The sequence below is a fragment of the Sceloporus occidentalis genome, unplaced genomic scaffold, assembly GCF_023333645.1.
Source record: "Sceloporus occidentalis isolate IW3139 unplaced genomic scaffold, rSceOcc1.0.p SCAF_6, whole genome shotgun sequence".
Lineage (NCBI taxonomy): Eukaryota > Metazoa > Chordata > Lepidosauria > Squamata > Phrynosomatidae > Sceloporus > Sceloporus occidentalis.
The window spans coordinates 113,778,820-113,796,601 of record NW_028316986.1 but is presented as its reverse complement, the minus strand read 5'-3'; the positions used below and the strand labels follow the sequence as shown (position 1 = coordinate 113,796,601).

Here is a 17,782-nt window from a genome sequence, read left to right as displayed (position 1 = left end):
AAAAAACCCCAACAACTCATGTGTGTGGGTGTATGCGTGTGCATGCATGTGTACAAACAAAACATTTGAATACTTTCCCTCAGTTTCTCATGCCATTTTCAATTATGTAATGAAAGCAAATAGCATAAAGCTCTTTGGCATATGTTAGTGAAAATTAGCAAGATACAGTCAAAATGTCAGAAAATTACATTTTTCATCCTTCTGTTTTATCTGTCTACATAGATTTAAAATACCAGTTAAAAACAGCATGATGTTCTGTGGACATTCTGCTGCCACTTCATTTCCAAGTCTGTTTCCTTAGCAACACTTTAATCCATCTGGCTGCAAGCTTCAAAATTTTACTACCACCATCCTATCTATACCAGAAATAGACTACAAAGGAATTTATAGCACCAGTCATGCGAAGTCACTAAAATAATTAATCATGCTAATCAAACAAATAGTGAGATCAACTGTACATAATTGGAGAGTAAGAATGGCTTATTATATACTGTATAAGGTGATTCCTATCATCAATCCATAACTGAAATGTCAAATAGGTACTAACTCAGGTTTGCTTGAAAGATTTTGCATCCCTCTTCCTGCCAAATGGACACAACAGATTCCAAACACAGCAGTATTCAGCAAAATAAATACAAAATGGCTGCTCTCTGTTTCATATGGAATAAAAGGCTAGAATAATGCAGTTCTGCAAGCAAAACTTTAGTTCTGGTCTACACACTTATCAAAATCACCTAGAATCTGACAACTTTCTGATCAGAATAATGTTTTCAAAGTCACCCCTAAATTCACTGATCTATGTATTTCCCCAAAAAAACTCTTAAGCTGTAACTATACCGCATATACAGGACAGTTTGTTTATGGAGAACTACTTAGAATCACACCACTGGCTTATACCTGCATACTAATATGAAATTTTTGTTGCGGCTTGTTATGGATAACTAACAAGTCCAGGCCACCACAAGTGTCATCTGAAAATTTCAGAATTACTGCACTGTGCAATATAGAAGGATGCTTTTTAAGAAAAAGAAGTCTAAAGCTCCATGGATTCAGATTTCCTTTTCACTGTTTTTTGAATCCTGGTGTGTTCTTCACATAGCTCCTATGTGCATTTATCTGTTATAAACTCCATTTATTCCTCTGCCCCATTCCTTCTTTATACAGTCTGTAAAATCGCTTTGCATCAACAAGACAGAAATTGCTGTCTGCCAAGCCAGTGTCGCACCCAACCTTTAAAGTGACCTTCAATGACAATTTCTATACTGTAGAAGCTTTAGCAAGCTCTTCTCCATGTCCATGTCATTTTCTATCCTTTCTTCTTCCCTAGCCCATCTACAGTTTTTATTTACATTTATCACCTGTTTTCATATTTTTCCATCAAATTTGTATACCACTTTTTCCACTGTAAAAAACCTTCTCAGTCCTGTGTCTAGCTATGTGTGTAGCCACATAGGTTTCATGCTCATGCATTGTGGTCATCATGAGTGAACAGGCTATTGACCCTTTCATTTTCCATATCCAGAAATCTGCCTCCTAAATTCAGTGACTGAAACACTGTGGCACACCTGTAGATGCAACACTTAAAAACATCCTGTCACAGGATCAGATTGTCTGAGTAGCCGAAGAAGAAGAAGAAGAAGAAGAAGAAGAAGAAGAAGAAGAAGAAGAAGAAGAAGAAGAAGCTTTTATGAACCCTAATCATAATTACAGAAATTCCATAGTTTTATTATGATAGCCTTTGTGAATGCTGGGCCAAAGCTAACAAAATGAAATTCAACACATAGAAATGTAGAGCGGAAAAATGAAATGCACAGATTTAGGATTGGGGACACCTTGCTGAACAAGACTACATGTGAAAGGGATCTAGGAGTCCAAGTAGACCACAAGTTGAACATGAGTCAACAGTGCAATGCGGCAGCTAAAAAGGTCAATGCAATTTTAGGCTGCATCAATAGAAGTATAATGTCTAGATCAAGGGAAGTAATAGTGCCACTCTATTCTGCCTTGGTCAGACCTCATCTGGAATACTGTATCTAGTTCTGGGCACCACAATTCAAAAAGGATGTTGAGAAACTGAAGCTTGTCCAAAGGAGGGCGACCAAAATAGTGAAGGGCCTGGAAACCATGTCCTATGAGGAACGACTTAGGCAGCTGGGAATGTTTAGCCTGGAGAGGAGAAGATTAAGAGGTGATATGATAGCCCTGTTTAAATATTTGAAGGGAAGTCATATTGAGGAGGGTGCAAGCTTGTTTTCTGCTGCTCCAGAGAACAGGATCCGGAGCAATGGATGCAAGCTGCAAGAAAAGAGATTCCACCTCAACATTAGGAGGAACTTCCTGGCAGTACGGGCTGTTCGACAGTGGAACAAATTCCCTTGGAGTGTGTTGGAGTCTCCCTCCTTGGAGGTCTTCAAGCAGAGGCTGGATGGCTATCTGTTGGGTATGCTTCGATTGAGAGTGATTCTATGAATCAAAATCAGTCCTTCTCTAAATATCCAATAGAATTTATAATAACAAATTCCACACCTTGTGAAATAAAGCAGTGTATAAATTAAGCAAACAATGAAGGCATAAGAGTGAAGGTAGTGCAAAAGTAGGTGAACACCTAGTTGCATCCGCTCAGTTAAAAGAAACAATTAGAATCAGCAGTAGCAGAACACATTATAAGCCAACGGGGGTACAGAATACTGTTTGAAAACACTGAAATTCTGGACCATGTCAACAACTACTGGGTCAGAATGCACAGGGAGGCCAGTGAAATCCACAAACACCTGGGCAGCCTGAACAGAAAAGAAGAAACGGTGAAAGTAAACAAGCTTTGGTTACCAGTCCTGAAAAACATCAAAATCAAAACTCAAGACAAGCAAATTAACACCATCCAGACTCAAGGGGTTTCCCCACAGACAATGGATTACCAATTAAATAGACACAAATCCCTCTTGCATATCCTTCATACAACACGCCTCCAGGCTGTGCCATTCAACATAGTACAACACACAAGCTAACTCCACCATTAACATGTAAACCTCTTTCTCCTAAACAAGGGTTCCACAAGTATATATACTCCACACACTTCTATCCCATCGCCCTCTGAAGATGCCAGCCACAGTTGCAGGCAGAACATCAGGAATAAATTCTTCCAGAACACAGCCACAGAGCCCGAAAAACCCACAGAAAACTATACTCTAAACGGTTATATCTGCAGTTCAGATTCTAACCTACTTTCAGTAACATACCAGCCAAGCACAATATGCACTTGCATTGTCAGAGATTTGTCAATTTAAATCATAACTAAGCTCTCAGAGATAAAAAATATCACAAGAGAAGAAGCAAGAATCCAGCCCTACAACATAGTGCTCTTGTGGCTGAACTGCTTAGCTTCAGTGCTAACATCACTAATGACCTTATAGCTTCATAGCAGCTTATCCATTTCAAAGGCAAAAAAATGAATCATAAAGTCCTTTTCTACAGAATCCTTACAGAAAGGGTTCCCATTCTTCTGTAGCAATCCAGTAATAGGATACTGGAATGCAACATATACTTCATTTGAGGTAAAAAAAAATTGATATGAATCCAAGTTCTTCTTTACATTCAAGCAATAAAGAAAGCAAACCTCTATAGAGTGTCATATGAAATGATGAGAGATGCTAAAAAAATATGGCAAGAAAATAATGTTTTGAAGAGTACCACTGCTGTCAAAATGTCAGTGGCAGAGTAGATTCTGTAAGCAGTTTAAATAAAGGAGGCCCTGGCATTGAACAAGATTTACTTGTGTGTAACTTCAAATTCAGACAGGTGGAAAAAAACCTATGAACACCCCAGTGGCATTCAAAGCCCAGAAAGTGACAAATCTGGTTAAAAGTTCCCTAAGCAGTTTCAGACCAGCCATTGACACAATGCAGCAAGTATGGATCATCCAGAATGCCTCACAATAATTCTAACTGAATAAGAGAAATTGGTAGAATGAGCTTTCACAGACTTGAGCCGACTTCCTCAGATGCATGTATAGTGTGTGTGCATATATCTGTTCATTGAATGCTTATATTTTGCATAGTGAGAATGCATTACATATAAATGTCTGATGAGATGTTTGATAGGATACAAAAATAATTTTATATTCAGGAGGACTGCAAAGCACTTTTGGAGTGGGCAAACAGGGTTGCCCCACACACACACACACACACCAATTTTCCTCTAATTTCAAGTGAGCCACCTCAAAGCAGTGTTTTGGAAATCAGGTTATAGTTGCATGAGCTTGAGTGTAATGTACTATTTGGTTTGAAATAGCATTTCAAAGACAGTTACAGCTATACTTCAGTTAATGAAAGAGATGTGTTGCAAGCTATTATTTCTTTAACAGAATATTTGGTACCAGAGGCAGAAATAACATGGAAAGAACTGGGATAGATTCCCTATACCACAGAAAGGATCAGTTCAACATGTTTCAGCAAACTTTTTATCCAAAACTATTTTGTTGTTGTTATGTGCCTTGAAGTTGTTTCTGACTTATGGTGACCCTAAGATGAACCTATCATGGGATTTTCTTGACAAGTTTCTTCAGAGGTGGTTTGACATGGCCATTCTCTGAGACTGAGAGAGTCTATCCTGTCCAAGATGACCTAGTGGATTTATATGGCTGATCTGGGATTCAATCCCTGGTCTCCAGTCATAGTTTGACACTCAAGCCACTACACCATGCTGGCTCTCTTAAAAGAGGCACATGTCAAAATAAAACAGCCAGGTCAAGCAAGCCTTGCATAAGTAAACAAAAACATGCCATTCACCAACAGACCAACACAGAGATTAACATGTAAATCACTTCATCTCACCCAAGAGTCACACAGTATATATACCCCACACACCACCATGCCTCCATTCTCTGAATATGCCAGTCACAGATGAGGTGCAACATCAGGAATAAATTCTTCTAGAATACAGCCATATAGCCTGAAAAACCCACAAAAAACCTATAAAAATTTGTTGAATTTTCTACTATCTGAAAGATTTTTTCCAAAATGAATCCAGGATTCCACACACACACACCTCCACTTGTTTTCTAATTTCCATTTAAGTAGCAACATGTACACAGCAATGTTTTTTTAACATCCAGGGCAGGCGCCAACTGGTGATGCAAGTTTATCTGCTTTTCCTCTCCATTTTACTGTTCATAAATACTCAGTAAGGGGTTCTGGAGGGAAATGGTGCTTACCTTGCCTGTTAGATGCAGGCAAACACCACTAGAGTAGAATCCCATTCTTTCCCAGACACACTGCTGCCCTCATTTATTATTCTCCAAATGTTGCTTAAAAATTGCACTAAGACAGAGGACAAAAAAGAAAGGGGAGGTTGCACAAGTTAAAAAGCTTTGTAAAAAGAAGCTTCTTTGTCAGAGGTATTTCTAAAGACTGATTTAACAGATGACAGACAAGAATGTATATTGTAACAATTCTGTTCAATGTCAGTGGGCATTCTAAAACAGTATGTTATAAAATGCAGAGAACAACTATATTGTATAAATTCCAGTGTTTTAAACAGATTTAGAGATCTCTAAACAAAGTTTTATTGTATCGACAAACTCTACTCCACAGCAGCTTTGGAGAAGCAACGTCTCTCAGGAAAATACTGTGAAGATAATAGGGTTAAGCCCACCACATTCCAGTCCTCATGCAGATATGTATAATTTCTAAAATTATAAAACAAATACAAACAAACATTTAGCACATCCACTAGTTTGGCCCTGAACAAACATTTGAAGAGACAGATTAAGCAAATTTGTTTTTTAATGTGAACTTCACCCCCTGTTCAAATTCAAGTTGTGAAGAGCAAACAAACACCACAATATGACAATCTTTCAGAAGGAACAAGATTTCCAAGAAAAAAAAATTAACCTTTTACTGCCACTCAAAATAGCTGGATCTGTTTAAAAACATTCCCCTTACACAAATTAATGGCTTTGTAACTTGATCCATGCTCTGCATGTGTCATAAGGACTATTATTATTCAGACCACCACCCAGTATGAGAATCACCCTCATGATTCTCACACTAATGTCAGAATGTTACCCCTTCCTTAATTGTATATTTCCTGCTCCTATAGCAAGCAACTGCTTTCCCTTAACCTTTGCACCCAGCTAATTCTATCAACTGTAAATTGTTTTCATACCAAGCAAAAGGATATTCCTTCTTCCCAACCTCAGCCATCTCTAACTTGAACCAAGCTTCATAATCAGACATACATACATACATACATACATACATACATAAAACCACCAATTTGTTTTTGGATTCAGCTAAAGCTGAGATTAAATATTAAATCATTGCAAACTATTAATGCTGTCTAAGAATTGCATTAATTGTTCATGTAGTTATAATACAGAGTCAGCTCTCTGTATCCATGGATTTTTTATCCATGGATTCAAGCATCCATGGCTTGAAAATAATATATGTATTATTATTAAAAAGCAAACCTTGATTGTGCCATTTTATATAAGGGAACTATTTTACTATGGCCTGGGACAGGCCACCTGAAAAGGGAGGCCTGCCGAGAGCCTACATTCCTCCAGAGGGAAGCCGCAGCCGCCAAACCACACGGCTTCCCTCCAGAGGAAAAAGAACCCAGGAAAAGTGATTTCTTTTTCTGCCGCATGGTGGATGTGATTATTGCACCAATGGCACGCTCGTTATGTAAGCGATGCATGGCGCCGTGCAGATGCTGTGCATTGCTTATGTCACAATGGCAGCATCCGTGTATGCCATTGTAACGCCGCCGTGGCATATTAGGCTTAGGGACCGTGCAGTTGCCACACGGTCCCTAACCCTAAAATTGGCACCAGCACGGCGCACTACGCCTATGCTATTCTATTATTGGACGTTGACTATAAAATAGTTTTGCTATCCACAGGGGGTCCTGGAACCAAACCACAGTGGATAGCAAGGACCCACTGAACTGTATACACTTGTGTAAGTCAACCTAATGTATAAGTCAGGGGCACATTTGGGGGCCAAAATTATGGATTATGATATGATCCATGGATAAGTCAAGGGTACACTTCATCACTTCATTAACCAGCTTCAAAACAGAGTTGAAGACCATCCTGTTCAGAGAAGCGTTCCCAGACATTGTGCGATTGTCACTTGCTATCTGATGTTCTTTTTGTTGCCTGTTTTATTGAACCATTTCCTGTATTGCTATGTGTTTTATTTGTATTATCCTATCATTTCTTAGATTGTACGCCATCATCAGGTTTACTCTTTTATATTTGTTGTTTTTATGTACAGCGCTGCGCAAATCTACAGCGCTATATAAATAACAATAATAATAAGAATAATAATAATAATACACTTTAGGGGCATGTAGCAAAGGATGCACAGGATAACACAAACGAAAATGATGCCATAGAAGTTACAAAATTTTGGCCAGCATAACTGTTTGTGCTCACCCTAAAGTCTGGATGGATAAAAAGAGAACTACAGTAAGTGGTGGCTGGGAGATGTGTTGGGGTGGCGACCAAGAGCAGGTGTGGCTAAGAAAATGGACACATGTAAATGGATGTAAAGGGAAAAGTTAAGGTACAGTATTAATTCTTACCAAAAGAAAGGAGTCACCCCCCTTCTCTGAGTAGAATGATGAAAGCTAAGAGCTTGGTCTGTTCTGGGATAAGCTAAATGAAGCAACAACCTCATCTATGCACTCTTTTGAGGAGAAGTGCCAAAGCGTCACTGCTACCATCATTTTCCCACCCAGGCATTCAAAAAGTCCAGTAGGCCAAGGCAGAGAGAGTAGACGGGGTTGGTGCTTCTTTTGGGTTCTCCTGGGACTGATTAAGCTCTTACCTTTCACCACTGTGCTCTGAGTATCAGATAGTTTCTTATTTGGTAAGAGTTAAGGTATGGTACTTACACTGACCCGTGGAAAAGTTGACCCAGTTTTCGGGGTCAATTTTGGTTTTTTACCAACATTTCTAGACTTATACATAAGTATACACATTACACTTCCTAATGTTCCATACTACTGCAGGATTCACATTATGGATTTCTACTCCTCCAGTCATAATTTGCCCCAGTACTTTGTGTTTGTTTACTTTTAGCAGAGAGAAATGTAAGGTACTACACTTGGAAAGTAAAAATTAAATCTACAGTTATAGGAAGAGTGATATCTGGCTTGACGGCAGTACATGCAAAAGGGACCTAGGAATCTTAGCGAACCACAGGCTGAACATGAGTCAGCAATGTCATGCAGCAGCTAATAAAGCCAATGCAATTCTAGGCAATAGGAATATAGTCTCTAGATCAAGGGAAATAATGGTACCACTTTATTCTACTTTGGCCAGACCTCACCAGTTCTGGGCACCAAAATTCAATAAGAATGTTGATAAGCTGGAGCTTGTCCAGAGAAGGATGACCAAAATGGTGAAACATTTGGAATCCATGTCCTATGAGGAGTGACTTTGGGAGCTGGGTCTGTTTAGCCTGGAGAAGCGAAGGTTTAAGAGGTGATATGATAGCCCTGTTTAAATATGTGGAGGGATGTCATACGGAGGATGGAGTAAGTTTTTTTTCTGTAGCTCCAGAGACTAAGGCCCAAAACACACAGACCAAATAAAGCAGCTTTCAGTCATTTTGGGAAGGCATGGCGTTCAAATAATGCACACCCCTAAAGCAGGCAAAAGCCCTCCAATGCTGCCGTAAAAAGGAGTTGTCTTAAACCATCTCCTGACCGGCGGCTTGGGACCGCAGACAGCAGCCCACTCTGGGAGTGGGCTATGCAGAATAAAATATGGAGATCCACTCCCTATTGGTCAGTATCAGCAACAACTAAGGAGGCTACCTTCAAGTTGGTACTCAGTGACATCTATAATCTTTAAAGCTACACAAGAGAAATTTAAAAATGTGAAAATACTCGAGTTGTGGTGCAGCAGAAGCAACTGATCATATCCAGCCACATTGCCATAAAGTAATCAAACAAGTCAAATTCACTTTGTTCTAGGCTGCAACACAATACAATGTAAAAACATTAAGGTGTGTGTCTGAATACTTCTGCAAGACACTACATTTCAGTGAAAAGATGCAGACCTGCAACCCATATATGCTATATCAGTAAGACTTCTTATTAGTTGGTTATTCTGCCTACAGTTCACAAATAAAAGTTCTAACTCATTCATAACAGGAAGTCTGGTACACTTTACAAGCTTCATTAACCTGAAGTGCCTTAGGGTTTTGTTTCAACTCCATAGAAGTCAAATTGGAAGACAACTAGCTTTTGCTTTTAAAAAAAACAACTATCAACTGATGAAGTCTGGCTACTGTACAGAAAAAGTGCAAGTTTGAATATTCATGACAGGAAGTCAATAGTTAAATCTGTGAATATGCATCTGTTGTTAAAAGCCAGAATAATGGCACAGAAAACAATCTTCGAGGAAGTCCTCCTGCACAAATTTCACAAAATGAAATGCATGAATGCTGCTCAACAGTTTATCGATGGAATTTAAGCTGAATACACATTATGTATATTGCTATTTAACTAGGCACCTGTTGAATGGTGTGCTTTAGCATATTTCATTCACCCTTTCTAATCACTTTACATGCTTTTTGTGTCAAATATGTGTGCATTTCCTGTTGTCCTTTTCTTGGTAATTAGGTTTGTTTTTTTAAATTTAAAACTGCATTTCCAGAAGTAGGAAATGACCTTATAATTGTGAAATATATGCAGCTGTGCAAGATCAGAAATATGTCTCCCCTGAAATCTTCAGGGAGAAAATGGTGAGACATGGTGAATAGACATATTAACATCTAGCAAATAATATATGGTGAGACTTTTGGTCATTGTAATTGTGGTAACGTTTGCACTCATTTAATGAGGTATACTCAGAAAAGGGGGAAACCCCTAGAAATAAACTAGTAGAGTACACATTTATTGCCAATATATTGTTTTTCTGCTTCAAAGAAATCCCCACACAGTGAGTGGCTGCCTGAACCATTTTACCTTTAAAAATCCTAATCTGTTGTTGTATGCCTTCAAGTTGTTTGTGACTTATGGAAACTCTAAAGCGTATCACGGGGTCTTCTTGGCAAGATTTGTTCAGAGGACATTTGCCATTGACTTCCTCTGAGGCTGATCCTAATAGTGTCCCAAAATCCTTCTCTAGATCAGTGATTCCCAAATTCTGGACATCCAGGTGTTTTGGACTCCAGTTCCCAGAAGCCCCAGATAGCTTGGTCCACTGTCAGGAATACTGGGAGCTGATGTCCAAAACACCTAGAAGACTAAAGTTCGGGAACCACTGCTCTAGAACATAACTGTTGACAGAATATAAGTAAAAAGTCATTTTTTGAAATACACTCATCTGCTCAGATCCATACGTATAGTAAAATCAGGCAATATATGATTGGTAGATAAGGTACATCCTACTTGTGTGTTCTGTAAACAGTTGAGAGATTTACTAGCTATGACTTAAATGCTCTTCTGCATCTTTGAACAAGGCAATGAACTAGATGGGGTACTAACATATTTAGGCTAGATCCAAAGCTATATTTGCAGTAACAATGGGAGTTTCCTTCCTATCCTCCAAAGAGGTGCAGGATTGCAGCTTCCACCTGTAGAAGCACTCCAGTGGATTATCCAATATTTCCTTATTATACATACAAGTGACAAATTATTTTGGCACGACTGTAGGAAAAGGTAAAAAGCCAATTTTTACATTTTGGTTTGTACTCCTCAGCAGTTTTAACCTCAGTCTGTTCTATAGAGAAAGCCCAGTCCATCTTGTAAAACAGTTAAAATTAACTATATGCACAAACACAACAATTTAGACACTGAACAGCCCTCCACAACAATACACTGAACAGCCCTCCACAACCTTGCACCTTCCATTGTTTTGGAATTCAGCTCCCATCATCCCTAGACAACCTATTCGTCTGATATTTAGTGAGTTGTAGTTTAAATTCTTTGGAGGGTGCCAGTTTGGGAAAACTTGTTTTGTAATAAAAGTTGTGACTTCTGGCAAGAGTTTGGTCAACAGCTCATCTGGCAAGAAAGTTCTGCTGAAAAATGGATTCTGAATCAGAATGATAGAAATAACCACCACACACACACAGAGAGAGAGACCTAAAATAGTACTATAGAATGGAAAAAATTTAACTGCCTAACATTCTTTTATCAGTGTTACCATGTTGTTGTTGTTGTTTCTGTTATATGCCTTCAAGTCATTTCCAACTAAGGGTTTTCTTGGCAAGTTTCTTCAAGGGGGCAGGGCCATTGCCATCCTATGAGGCTGACAGAGTGTGAATGGCTGAGCCAGGATTTAAACCCTGGTCCCCAGAGTCATAGTTCAACACTCAAACCACTACACCATGCTGGTGTACATCACTAGAAATTTAAATGGTCATAAGAAGTAGACTGCTAGGTAATCAAGGCTGTGTTCCTCAAAATTATTTCCTCCATGTTAGATGTTCAGGATGAGTGCCACTGTTTATGTAGGTACAATGAACCACAGAGAGAGATGTTGGGGTAGCTGTGTTGGCCATTTAGAAAATACAAACAAAGATCCACCAGTGATACCTTTACTGGCCAACCAAAATGCACAATATACTTGTTGCAAACTTTTGAAGCTCCATGGGCTTCTTCATCAGGCAAGATGTTACAAACCAAACAGAGGAGAGAGAGAGAGAGAGAGAGAGAGACATACATATCCAGATTATCAGGCCTGGGCTGCCACAGAATGCTGACTGCCTACAGTTAAGGTGAGCGAGACACCAGAAATCCAAACAGAGAGCAAGAGAACAGAATGAAATGGTTAGAATTCTGAATAACACTCGCCAATTCAATACTTTTGTTGCAGTTCTCACTAAGACAAAATTCTGCAGTGTGTAATACAGTTCTTCAGGACCATGAGTATAACCTGCAGGGGTGTATCCAAGACTTCCCTGAACAAATGGAAGATCAATGGAGAAAGACAGCCACTCACGTCTTCAGGAGACAAGGCACTAAAGAAAAGGTGGCTTGGAAAATTTCCTGTTCCACAGCATAGGCAATCTTTTACAGGTGTTTTTAAGGTCACTCCTTCCATGGTGCCTTGGCTCTGAGGAAATCCTTAGAATCTGACAACAAAGAAAAAGCCATCTCAGAGATGGCCTCTTAAGAACTTTCTTCTGAGAAAAATGTAGATACCAGCTGCATACATGGAAAGTGTACAGTACTCAAAGTACACATATCATATGACAGTTCTTAGCTTTTGGAAGTACATAATCTTGGTAGTATCTAGGCTTCATTGCCACTTACAAAAAAAGCAGTTTGCAGTCTGAATCGATGGATCAATTCGACAGTGGAGCGTGGTTTCCACTACATTTGCCCCCATCGCATTTTTTCCCTGTAAAATAACCCACTTGTGATTCACATTCACAAATGAATTGGTTCAAAATGGACCCGCTCCAGCTGGCCGAAGGGCAAATTTAAATTGATTCTGATCCGCATCTGGTTCACACTTGTGCAGAATCGATTTATCCAAAAAGACGCAGGTTAAATGGGTCCAGCACATGGCCCCCCTCTCCGAATTGCTTCAGTGATTCTGTTAAAGTGGGAACCAGGGTCATTAGAACCAGTTGAAACCGATTTGCTATCCGGTTTAAAAGGTAGTGGGAATCAGGCCCTAGATTACTTGTTACAGACATCAGGACTTAACCTGCTCAGTCTATGAAAGACTTCTGGCTGTGATCCTGCAAATGCTTATTTGGTAATAATCCCAAAAAGACATCTTTCCCAAGGAAATGGTTTCAACATTATGGTCTAACCTATTTTGTATCAGCTGCATTGTCTTTTTTGCTACACAGCTTTCAAGGTACTTTGTGATCTTCAAACTTCAGAGAGAACAATGTATTATGGGGGGGGGGGGGGAGAGAATGAAAAGAATTCTGTTCTGTGTTTCTGTAGGGAAAGCTCATCACATTAGCAGCAGATATGGAACTATACTCACATGCCTGCATGACCTGCCACTTTAACCTGCAAACTTAATACATCCCAAGAGGTACATATGCAGCCCACAAGAGCTAGTTTTGTTGCCTTCATGAGATCACAATACCTGGCTGGCCAAAATAATATGGCTAGTGAAGAGCATTTCTCTTGATGAATCACAAGTTATTCAGACAGTCTTTAAGGGAGTCTTTCCCAACCTCCAACTAGCCATGCTGTCTACGTTGTATGAGATGTAATCTAAACCATCTGGAAAGATATAGGTTGGTGAGAGGCTGCTTGAAAATACAGGGTTTGGGTTTTTTTAAGGTCTCTGTTGCTCCCACAGCCTGTCTTTATTAAACTGTAAGAGCATTTTAGAACAATAGGGAGCACAATTCTTTTCTGAAAGTAATCACCCCAAACAAAAATGTTAATACAGAAAATAAACATGCAACAGTTTGCCTAACCAAGAGCCCACATAGTAGGTCTTAGTCTATCAGTGCATTAAATTGTGCAAACGCAAGTAAAATTAATAGTCTCACTGAGGATGAATTCAGACAGCAGTGTGCTCTAAGAAAATAATTGGAGGAGTGATTTCAAGGTAGCTTATATGTGAACTGTATTAAGTTTAAATTCCAGATCCTTGTGCCATCCTAAAGAAAGTTGTACAATACAGAAATACTGCACAAGTCTACTTTTTAAATAAAGATTATATAGTACATGTACTAACCAATCTTGATGGGATGAAGTTAGAGAAAGGCTAATTTTATGTTTCTCATTTGATCTCAAATATACCACACACACACACAAGAGTCTAGGCTTGCAATGCTAAACACAGAATTTTAGGACTTCCAAAAAAAAAAAAAATACCCATAAACTCAGGCTGTGATAGTACAAATCTACAACCCCATCAAATTAGTTGGACCTGGCCTGGAAGAAGAAGCTAGCAAATTCAATTTTAGTTCTGAAGAACAGGAATTAAGCAGTAATGACAGATCAAGGAATGACAACCAACCATTACAATTTAGCTATAAATTTACTTTTCACTATAAGATGACAGGGCACATTCATGAATCACAGCTCTTTATATATACTCACCCCGCAAAAGCAATTGTCAGTTTCTATGATAAACCATTTTAAGAAGAGGACATTAATCAGACCGTGAAGCTACAATTATTACTAGTAAGAAAGATTTAAATCAGATGAAGGAGTGGTAAGAGATGAAACACAGACGCACTGAAAGAGCAAAGTAGTAGCCGAGACTGCAGTCTATACAGTTTATAAAGAAGTGCTTCAATAGGACTGCTCTGTTAAAGTATTCCACTGACCAAACTTTGAAGAGATCTTAGTTTTCCAAAGGTATGGATTCTCTCCTTTTAACTAAGAGTCAGTAAGTAGTCTATGCTTCTGTACAAATACCCAGATTCTGAATAACCCACCTCATACCCACGGCATGCAAATGCATACTATTAAAATACTATTTCATCCTGAAATGCTGCCCCCTTGGTTCCCTACTCACAATGGAACCAATATGGAGTGGGCATTTAAAGATAAATGAATATTTAAAAAATCAATAAATCATCATTTTTATCTGTAAATAATTGATCAATAAATAAAATAAATGACCACTAAATCACCCCACTTTTCTAACACCCTGATTCTAATCACGACACAGGAATCCAGTGGCACTACTGTCTTACGGTAAACAGCTTTTGTCCCGTTGCCAGCAGTGTCAAAGTTATTCCTGGGGTCTGGGTAGAGTTTAATATGAAACAAAAAGGATGGTTCACTAGGAACCTGTTGTAAAGGGTTGACTATCTTTCCTAGCTGTGCACTGGACAGATATGAAGCCACCATCAACCTTCAAGATGTCCAGAGAGAGACACAAGCCAGCTTCAGCTTTAAGACTTCTCTCCATTGAGAAATTAACAAACCCTTCAAGGACGCATGCTCCTAAAAACACCCTAGCAGTCTGTGAACCCTGCCTTACCTGCTTGAATAATAAGCAAAGGGATCTTGCAGCACCTTTGAGAGCAGATGGAAGCTGGTAGCAAGGTGCTGCGAGATCCCTTTGCATTTTCCAAATTAATGCCTTTCAGTTCTATTACCTGCTTGAATGTTGTGGTGACTCTCCTTGAATCCCAGTTCTGGATGTAACACAAACGAGCAAACAGGACACAACACACACAACACAACCCCAAGTCAAACACAAGACCAGACCTTGCAAGGGGCGTTCAATCCAGTCCTCCCATCACTACCAAGCCCCGCATCCCAAGTGTGGACCAGCTTTCAGCCCTTCTCACCTTCACTCAGAATGGCACCCAATTTCCATCTATCACCAAACCCTGGGAGAGAACACCTTCAAGGTGTGGTTGTGTGCCTTCTGGTCATTTTTGACTTATGAAGTCAGCCTAAGGCGACCCTACTGTGGGGGTTTCCCTTGGAAAGCTCCCCCAAAAGGGATTTTGCCAAGGCCATCCCCTGAGGCTGAGACAGTGTCACCTGCCCAAGGCCCAAGGTCCCCTCAGCCACCCCAAAACCTCCCCCAGCTTCACCCCAAAGTTGGACCTAGCAGCCAGAAAAGTCCTCCCAAGTCTTGCCCCTTGGTTTGCCTTCCCAACCCCAACGGGGAGGGGGCACTCCTCCGCAAGAAGCCCACTCCGCAAGAAGCCCCCTCCCTCCCTCCCTCCCTCCCAGGAGAGGCCTAGGGGTCCCCAGGCATCCCTCTCTTCTCGCTCTCCCTTCGCCTTGGGAGGAAGGAGCCTCACCTCAGGGCCAAAGGGCGGCCTCGCGCAGGGTCCCAGGAGGAGGAGGAGAAAAGAAGAGGAGGAAGAAAAAGAGGAGAAGGAAGAGGAGGGGAAGAGGAAGAAGAAGAGCAGGAGGAACAGGAGGAAGAGGAAGACAGGGAGGAAGAAGAGGACGAGAGAAGAGGAGGAGGAGAGGAGGAAGAAGAGGAGAAGAGAAAGAGGAGGAGATAGAGGAGGAGGAGGAAGAGAAAAAAGGGTGAGGAAGAAGAGGAGGAAGACAAGGAGGAGGAAGAAGAAGAGGAGGAGGAGAAGTAGAGGAGGAGGAGGAGGAGGAGAAAAAAAGGTGAGGAAGAGGAGGAGAAGAAGAGGAGGAAGAGGAAGAGGAGGAGTCCCTCCTTCCTGCTGGACCTTTCCCGACTGGGAGAAGCAGGAGCAGCATTAGCCAGGGTGTGTAGCCCCCTCTGCTGCTGCTGCTGCTGCTGTTGTTGCCTCTGGAGTGGGCGAGCAGAACAAAAGCCTGGAGGCTGGCGGGAAGAGGAGGAGGAGGAGGAGGAGTGGGGAGCACTGCCGGCAGAGGGGTCCCTCCTCGCCTTCCCTTTTGCCCTCGGAGGAGCCTCCTGCTGCGATGCGGAGAGACCCCTCTGTGTGTGTGTGTGTGTGTGTGTGTCTGCCCAGGCGTGCGCCTCAGCCAATCAGCGCGCGTTCCAAAGGAGGAGGAGGAGGCGGGGGCAGGGGGTGCGGCGTGGAGCCGGTGATGATGATGCCCCTGCTGCTGCTGCTCCCCAAACACCTGCCTTTAGGAAGGAGGAGGACAGGGCTGGAAGAGAGGCACAAGGCACGCCCAGTCCAGCCCACATTTTGCCATGCAGGAACTCACAGTCGAGGCACACACTGCATGCCACACCTGCAGAGGAGGACAAGGCGACCACAGAATGGAGGACGTTAAAGGGAAATGTAAGACATGGACCCCCCCCCCCCAAAAAAAAAGCTCAAAACATTCATAGGAGTTTATCACGCCAGCGAGATCCCCTGGGAAAACAGGGTTTTAAACAAGAGTTAAATTAGTGAAAACCCGGAAATGCCCAAAGTTTATCACACGACGACATCACCGTTAACATGAAATAACACTAAATTCAACCAAAGTTCAGCCGGAGAAAAATGGCAGCTTTTTACTTTGAGGAAATTCCAAAAGTAAAAATGAGGGGGTTTTCTCCGCTTTAACTTCAGTGTAACTCTGCGTCATTTCACTTTAGCAGCAATTTAGTGTGATAAACTTCACGAATTTGCAGGTTCTGTTTAAATTCGTATTTAATTTAACTCTCGTTTAAATCCCGCTTTCCCTCAGGATCTCGCTAGTGTGAGAAAGCTAATTGAAATGCATGCTTCTTAGTCATGCTCAAAATGGAGGGATTCCTCCTGGACAGAAAATAAAATAATAATTAATAAATAATAAATAATAAAAAAATTATTTATATACCGCCCTTCTATAAAATCAGGGCGGTGTACAACAATCATAAAATACATAAAATACAATACAGTACAATAAAATGCAATACCAAGCAAACAGATCTAATAAAAACACGCCAGCCAGCTGGCCACTGCTGGCGTGGAGAAGAGGGAGAATTTAGTTGGGGCTTACATCAGGGAATGCTTGTTTGAATAAAAAGGTCTTCAGCCCCTTTTTGAACTGGGCCAGGGAGGTGGCCAAGCGGAGCTCAACGGGCAGGGAGTTCCAGAGGGTAGGGGCCGAGATGGTAAAAGTCCTCTTGGACGTAGAGGCTAATCTAGCCCCTGGAACCCTCAACAGCTGCTGCCCAGATGTTCTGAGAGTGCGGGGCGGATTGTATGGGGAGAGGCGGTCCTCAAGGTATCCTGGGCCCAAGCCATTTAGGGCTTTATAGGTAATGACCAACACCTTGTATTGCGCCCAGAAGCGAATAGGCAGCCAGTGTAAATCTTTAAGCACTGGTGTTATATGACTGGTTCTGGGTATGCCAGTAACCAGTCGGGCTGCCATATTCTGCACTAATTGTAGCTTCCGGGTATGGTACAAGGGTTGCCCCATGTAGAGCGCGTTGCAGAAATCCAAG

General features: G+C 41.0%; 1 protein-coding gene across 1 annotated transcript in view; it reads right to left on the bottom strand.

The window, feature by feature from the left end:
• GPR63 (G protein-coupled receptor 63) overlaps positions 1 to 15,761 on the bottom strand; it is a 32,168-nt gene extending 16,407 nt beyond the window's left edge. Inside the window, exon 1 of the mRNA XM_089530703.1 lies at positions 15,714 to 15,761. The gene's annotated coding sequence lies outside the window, so the exon portion shown is untranslated. The remainder of the gene's footprint in view (positions 1 to 15,713) is intronic.
• Between the last annotated feature and the right edge of the window lie 2,021 nt (positions 15,762 to 17,782).